Below are 8,417 nucleotides of genomic sequence, written 5' to 3'. Positions count from 1 at the left end.
TTTTCAGAATCACTGCTCGGTTTCAGGTTTCCATGCTTTCCTATTCATTGCTTGGTCTCGTGTATCAATTCAAATAGAAGTTTATTATTTTGGTATGATTTACGTTTACTGAATTTATTTGACTAATATTTCACTCATTGTTTGTTAAAAAATATTGTAGCATTTTTATGCTTTTCCACACAAAAAAGCATTTAAACATAAATGATAGAGCCTGTCAGACTTGCAGATTCCAGTAAAGAGCTAATAAAAACCCTACATCTATTTAATGACTTTACAGAGTGTGGAAAGAAAAAAAATGGTTAATTTAATTTGGTTTCTGCAGAATTTCACCACTTTATTGTGGTTTCTTTGTGCTTAACCTCAACCTTGGGAGGAAGCGGGGTGAGAAACTGTGAATCTCCAGGGGGAGCCTTCATATTTGATCTTGTATTTTTTTGCAATGAAATTACATTGCAATCTGATCTTTKTCAGACCTCTGTGTGTTTTTTTATTTCTTTCTGTAGGCTCAAGAAAGAGTGTATTTTTCATAAAGACACTCTTACTGGCCTCTGTATTTCTTATCACTTGAATATCTGACATAGAATGAATAATATACAATAGCAGAAAGTACTTTCCTGTATATGTTGTAGCATGTAAACCAGGTGGTTTTACAAGATATTATGCCATAATCACAGGATATGTGTGTTTTGAGGTTTGCTTGGTGTAATTTTAAATCATTAAGTAAACATGTTTTCTGCAGATCATTTTTGTAGAATTCCTCTGTAAAGCGTTATGCAGTGAATCATAAAGTTTTCACATGAACAGACGCGGCGAGKTTCTGAGCTCAGCAGCGTGTGGAAAGGATTCCAACTTGCAACTGCGCTCATATTTATTTTCACAGACCATCATTTTATTGAAGGCTTCTGGATCCTTCGATATTTAACTTTCCAGAAAAATGAAGCATGAAATTTTATGTATATATGTAAAAGGGTTGCTCCAAGATGCATGAAGAATATTTGTAARACTAAAATTTGATTTAACAATAACAAKAAACCAGAAAAGCATAGTTTCATCAGAGTAACCAAGTACAAAAAGTGACAAATGTTTGTGTGTTGGTGGTGAGGTTGCATTGTTTGGTATCTGCGTATGTACAACGTTTGCACACATCCAAATGCCACTGCCTATAACTGTCTGTGTGAGGAAAGGAAAGCTGGGGGAGCTGAAACTGTAGAGCAGAGTGGGGAAATAGAGCAGAAGAATACAAGCCCAACATAAAGAAATCTTGAATAATTCTGCCCTGAGACGTGTGAACGCTGCGAAGAGCAGAAGGGAGCATCCAGAGGTCGTTTCCATGGCAACCTTTGCCCTGGGAGATCACTGACCCTCCTGCCATGTTGTACAAGCGGGGCACAGATAGTAGGTCACATATGGCACCAGCGATCCAATCAAACCTAATCTGGCTTGACTTGTGGGTTATAAATTATATTGGAAAGCTGGTTTACACTCAGGCTTAGCTCATCTGTACGCTCATGTGTATGATAATGTCTCTGTTAATGGCAAACTGATGCAGTGACCCAATAAAAACTTATGTCAGCACATGTATTTTTGTGCCTGTTGATAAGGGGGGAAAAATCAGCTCAAGGATTCAGCTGCTAAGCATAAACCGGAAAACAAAAAGATGAATTAGTTCAGATGAATTCCTTTTATAAGTAGGTCTGCACAGAGATGTCATAAAATGTTTGTTGTTAGTTCCACACGTGTTGCAGGGAATTTTTACATCCCGTTGTGGTTGTCAATCACGTTCATCTCTCTGCTAACCAGACAGTCACGTGAGAGTCTGTAAAGACTCCAGACTGCGTATCTGAGCTTTCATGCACTCTTCCCTGCTGTTATATGTGTATTCCTGCCTATTTTATCCTCAACCTGAAATTCAACTCTAGAGTGATAACCAGTGTTGTTCAACTCCATGGTCTTCGGGTTTATTATTAACGTTGTTCTAGACTACAAAGTGCATCAGATTTAACATTTAATATGTTAAACGGTTTATATTGGTGTTATTCTGAAGAAGTATGTAAAGCATGCATGTGTTATAGACYCAATTGTTCCACATTTGTGTTGACTGTCAGAAAATAACTTGCATTTTTCAAAGAATTTGTCTGGGCTGCACGAAAACCTCTTTTTTCTAAAATTATATATAACTGTGGCAGAAGCGAAACATGCCTTAAATCTGGGAAGATGTGTTTATAACCAGTTTGGTCTGAGAAGTTGACTTTTGCCATTTTCATTTTGTCACTGAATATACCAGTTGGAAATATTGTTCCAATGTCAGTCAAAGGTTACAAATGTTTATTCGTACATCATTGTGATAAATATGTTTATTTTGACTTTTTTTTAAAATACTTATGATTTCTTGTTCAATTTTTTTGAAGAAATCCTAAGATAACCTTATGATTTCTTTCAAAAACATGAACAACATTATTTATGGCCATCACAATTATTTGGATTTTTTAATGTGTCCAATTTTGCAATGTCTTTGTTGACCTTGTTTATACACTATTATTGATYGTATTGACAATCTTGTTATTTCCATCAAAATGTACAGGACAATTACTATCTTCAATTGTATCTATACATGCCATTTCATACACATCATATGTTTAAATGTTATTTTCCTTTTCCAGGTAGTGAGTAAAAGGTAGTTTACTCACATTCTGAGAAAACTATCTTTGCAATGTGTTTTAAAACTTCTCATATTTTCTGACTTAGGTTTTTTCAGTTCTTAACATCCCCACACCTTACCCACTCAGCTCCACCAGACTAGCGGCAGCAGCAATCAGCAACCTACGAGGTTATCATACGAAGCACTTCTCAGTCCAATACTCCTAAGAACGGTTGTGGCTGATTTTAAGGGAATAAATTGCAAAGTCAGATTACTTTAAAGTTATTTTAATATGGTTACACTATTTGATGTCAACTGAAGGTGATATAGTTACTTGATTACACTAAAAATGCCACACTTARCCAGGAAGAATACATAATATCCCTATTTAAATGCTGTAGTAAATTAATTTGGAGAATTAGGATATGTTAATTGCATTATTTTCTTTTTTGTTTTATTACATGGTTGTAAAAAGCACAGCGTTTCAAAGATCTAAAAGACTGAAGGTAGGTTTTTACCTAATGTCAAAAAAACGTGTTTAACTTGAGGCTTTTAAAATAAATTTTTGTTGAAATCTCTTAATCCTTAATTTTATCATTCCAAAAAATGGCAAAAGTTCCACTTCAAACTAATGCAAACTTATTGATGTGAGAAATTCTCTGAAAGTGAAGTTGTGACATAGAAGACTGCCTGCACTGCAGAAACGCATATGAATGATTCATACAGCTTGAGCTTTGGGATTATGTATGACGTTAAAGAAAATGCACAATAYTGTATTTCAAGAAAAACAGATGCAGAAGTGGAGGAAGGGGGACATGTTCTGCAAATTCTGATCAGATCCAGTTACGGTCAACTTTTTAATTTCTTCACACACATTTATATGCCTTTCTCAATGCATAAAATGTTCAAGGGTTTAACTGTGAAAAAGTAAATTATATTTGCTACTTATCTTAAGTGCTCCAACAATCATTTAGCTTTAAACTGCAGTGCGGTCAGTTTAAAAACAACTCAAGTCTTGTTGTGTGTGTGAGTGCGTGTGTGTGAGTGCGTGTGTGGGGGTGTGTGTGTGTGTGTGTGTCTGTGTGCGCGTGTCATAAAAAGGAAACTGCAGGACATGGAGATCTCTGGAAAAAGCTTTTTTATTGGAATATAAATATTTCAGYTGTTTGAATTTTTAAATGAAGCAAATTACTTTTGGGAAATCAGGAAGGTCATAAGGGTTTCTTTTATGCATTTTCAGAAACGCACTTTCACATTTTTGATGAATATATATATACATTTATCAGACATTTATCATAGCTGGAAGTAGCTTTTCGAAAATGAAGGGCTGTCTCAGTCTGATGGAAAGTAGATCCTGATCTCTAACTGTGTCTCCTCGCTCTATCGCTGCCCCGTGGTTCCCGATTTCATGAGTGAGCTGGTAATAATCACGGGTGACTGAATTTTCACCTTATTGCTGAGATCTATAAGTGAGGGCACATATGGGAATGCTTGGGGTTTAAAGTCAGGGGAGTCTTTGCATCTGCTCCTCATTCCTTTATCTGCTTTTTATATGCTTCCAAGATAAAACAATAATAATAATGAAATTATAGTCAAAATTACATTTCCTTTAGTAAAAACATACAAGTTAGTTAGTTTTTAATGTTTGGAATCACAACTGAGTATTATAATTTGCTTTATTAAAACACTATGTGATGTCTCAGAGGGAAATAGATTTTTTACACTCCAAAATGCTTCAGAATAATTTTAACTGTAAAACATTTCAGTCAATTAAGACATGATGTTGTCTGAAAGGAATTTAAATAGCAGCAGCTTGTCATGTCTGACAGTTCAAAAGTAACTCGCTTTAGTTATTTTCTTTCTTACGCTCTCCCTGTTCTAATTCTTCAGTAATTTTCATTTGTCTGAGTTGAACCCAATAAAAAAAATCAAAAACATTGTTTTTTTAGGATCTGAATTTAATTTAATTTAAAATTTACATAATTTGTTATTTTTGTGTTCTTTAACATGCAATTTCTTCAATTTCACTTGGGAGCAAGGTTTCAAGAAACATTTCTTTGGAAAGTCAGATGAATAAAATAAATTAATATGCAAATTCTGAACAGTCAAACAAATGAAAAGAAATCGATCACATCTAACAGGAAATAGATACAACAAAAACGCAACTATACACTGAAAATAATTTGTGATTAGTTGAAAATTGCTTTTGTTTATACAGTAGAAAATTGTTTTGTGAAACAAACAGTTTTATGTTTTTATTTCTGCTTAACTCTTTGATGTTTTTTTTCCATTGTGACATTGTCGTCTTAATCATGTCTGTGTCGTCATTATCCAGATGATCCGACTTTTAATAAACAGAGAATAATAATTCTTTGCAGCTACAGCAGGATAGATTAATGTGCAGACAGTGTTAACTTTGTGACCAGGAGCTGTCAGGTTTAGTTACACTTCAATATCCCAGACATCTTCCAGTTCTCATGCTGTCCTTCTGAACTCTGCAGCTGTATCTTTAAAATGTCCTCAAGGTTCACTGAGTTTTGATGGAATGCTCTGGTGTAGTCAAGCGCACCCAGGCTGAGTGATCAGACCCTTTATTACTGAATCATGCAATATTCTATATTTCAGATGGCTTGTTTTGGGAAAACTGTCTAGTCGTCTGAATGAAAGAAGTACAACTGGTGAGAGGAAAAGGTGCAAGAAGCACCACCTTGACACTAATGCAATTTGAAATCGTCTGTAATGCCCTGGTTCTAAATTGGAAAAATTGACCTTGCTGGTAGAGGTGACACAAGTCTGCACTTGGAGATGTTTCACGGGCTAAGAGGATGTTGGAGAGAAAGCTGAGCCTGAAGGCAGAGCAAATATTTCATGAGTAATTTATTATCTAGAACATGAAAGCGTGCGCTACTCAAGATCCTGGCCCGGATATAGACGGTGATCTGGTCACGTAGAGAGGGAAAAAAGGAGTCAAAAGGGCAGACCAAGGAATAGTGAACATTGTACATCAACTTTCCTCCAAGGCTGTCAAAAAGATCAAGAACTTCCACTAACCCAAAACACGTGTCTGCAGRACACATTTATTGAAGTGGCTTTAATGATGCGAGTCATGCTTTGTTACTTAATGATGTTTAGGGGGTTTGTTGTTTAATTAGTTGCMGATTATTAGCAACAGTTCATTTAATRTCTATATACATTTATYATATTAAATTAAGTGTATTAATAATACACGTAAAAGTTGTAAAACAGACTATTAAAAACATCTTAACTTAAAGCAATAAAATAAAATAAAGACATTTCATGTTTAATGTTKTAAGTTCAATTGAAATAGAAATGATTTCAACCATCTAAATGGTACATGGAGAAATGAGATGCTTCTCTGCAGTCCARYGACACAATGTAACACAACGACTAAGTTGAGGATAGTGTATATRTACAGTACAGACTTAGATTAGAAGGCATTCAGGAGTCTTACGTGAAGAAAAATTGTTTCCCATCTTGGTATTTAAAGCCTTCATGTTGCGATACTTTTTTCCAGAGGACTGCAGGGAGAGGAAGCAATGAAATGGGTGGGTGGGCCACCGTCACACTTCTAAATCACTACAAGTGCAGCAGGTCATGCAAACGTTGATTAGCTAGTCAGGGCAGAGAAACACCAATAGTCTTTTTACCTGTCCTCACTCTGCATTGTAGGCTCTTGTAGTGCTATTCCCAAACCAGACTGTAATGCAGCTGCAAATAATTACCTCTCTAGTCCTTATGTAGAACATGGTGCATATTAGTCACCATGTGAACGCTCCTCATTTTCTTCTCAGACTACTTCTAASTGAGGCTGCAYAACTGTGTGTTGAAGGTTCTCTGTAGTGGGTACACCACAGAACCTGCTACACCCAGGCCAAAGTATTATGAYTAGCAAAGTTGGATGTGGGTGGAGCTGACCACTGCTGTCAGCAGTGTGAGAAGCAAATTGATCACAAAGTTGGTACCGTTTTCTTAATCGATGCTCAGTATTGAGAGTTTTGAATGCTGAACAACWCCTATGAGCAGTATTGTGATGCAAGTGTTCTTTTCTTCCCAGGTGGATGAAGTGGAGCTTGTTGGAGATGGCGTCTGTTGAGAGATTGAAACAATTCGTTATTTCCATTCACTGATGTAATTTTATAAGTGCATTGTAACATTTTTAAAGAAGCATACTAATAGAAATACATGCATAGCATCATTTATCTGTTGGACCATAATGGAAGTTTCATTAAAATTATATTAATTAGTTCTGCCTTTGAAATAAAATATAACGCAAGCAAACCTGAATGTGTTGAGTAAAATGTATGGTCTGTCTATGTGTGTAGCATGAGAGAGAACTGTAATTAGTTTGCTTAGTTATGTACAACATTTAAATTGCAGACCCAAGGTTTTAATCAATCAGGTCTTGTTAAATACTTGGTAGATGAAGAAAAAATCTTTTTTTTTAAAACCTGGCTTTCAGTTAACATCAATTAACTGCAAAAGAAACAAAGTAAATATGTGCATGTACTCACATATGCATGTTTTAGTCTTTTTTAATACTAAGTGATTTAAAGGCACCACCTGTTCATTTTAATACCCATAAACATATTTATGGTAAAAAAAAAAAAACCCTTAAAGCCAACATGCATGTTAAGACAAAGAGGAAWATGGGATCATGATGGTTGAGAATTTTTTTGTTGTTGCCCATCCATCTAGGAAGAATTATGTCATTTTACAGTGCAAACWGTAGATACATAAAACATTTTTAAGTCAAACAACTGATACATTCCTAATACTTCCAAACTACAGTCTTTTAACTWATGTATTGCTACTGTTTGGCCATGATGAACAACACAGTGTTAGGTGAAAATAACTCTTAGTACATCAGTGTCACGCTTGGTGACGAGTTGATGATGTCGGGATGTTTTGCAGTCACATSACCAAGGCACTTTGCATTCATTGAGTCGACCATGTTAACCAAACTATTCTAGAGCCAAACATGATCAACCTGTCCAAAATCGGAAGCTTGTGTATAACATCGACAGGACAATGATCCCAAACACAACAGCAAATGTAAAAGAGAATGACTGAAAATGAAAGACTCAACATATTTCAATGGCCCAGTCAAAGTCCAGACTGCAACCTGACTGAATTGTTGTGGAAGGGTATTTAGAGAACTTTTAGGCTTTCCTAGTCATGTTGACAGCCACAGCAATTGTTGTTTTACAAGAACTGTATTAATTGAAAGCTACAGTATCCTTGGTATGCTGACAGCTCCAAATATATATTACCCAGAATGCATTTTAAAGCATTTTGTGTAGTAGTCATATCTAAAGTGCTTATAGGCTTGCTACATCAACACTTTTAGATCAAAAAAATATATTAATTAGATTAACATTTGCAAATCCTTACTGCCTATATTTTATATCTAAAAGGTTGAACAACTCCTGGAAAGTAATTCCCTGAATTTTGAGTTTTTTGAAAATTTATTTTAGCAAAGTTTTCAAAGGAGGTACAGTATATTTCTCCAGAACTACTTGATGTAATTCTTTAAAAGAAATCTAAGTATAACTTTAAGCACCTTAAGCAACCTGTTTCTGGAAAACAGCTTTATTATTAGACCACCTTCCCAAATGAGTCAAAGGGGAGATCAGGTGAATGCGAAGAGAAGCAAAATGGAAAATAAGGAGAATGTTGAAATCGGTTCAATTATCATGGAGAGCATTGGAATAATGGAAGTGAAGGAAATGAGTTTGAAAGAGTGAAAAATRAGAAGGAG

The 8,417-nt window shown here is 35.3% G+C and overlaps 1 long non-coding RNA gene across 1 annotated transcript in view; it reads left to right on the top strand.

Annotated features, from left to right (window-relative positions):
* Positions 1-6,931, top strand: part of LOC103464765 (uncharacterized) — a 21,650-nt gene extending 14,719 nt beyond the window's left edge. Inside the window, exon 3 of the long non-coding RNA XR_533707.1 lies at positions 6,714-6,931. This is a non-coding gene — a long non-coding RNA (uncharacterized LOC103464765). The remainder of the gene's footprint in view (positions 1-6,713) is intronic.
* Positions 6,932-8,417: the final 1,486 nt, after the last annotated feature.

The sequence above is a fragment of the Poecilia reticulata genome, linkage group LG5 (assembly GCF_000633615.1).
Source record: "Poecilia reticulata strain Guanapo linkage group LG5, Guppy_female_1.0+MT, whole genome shotgun sequence".
Taxonomy (NCBI): domain Eukaryota; kingdom Metazoa; phylum Chordata; class Actinopteri; order Cyprinodontiformes; family Poeciliidae; genus Poecilia; species Poecilia reticulata.
The sequence above is the reverse complement of the archived record's forward strand: the minus strand, read 5'-3'. Positions and strand labels throughout refer to the sequence as shown.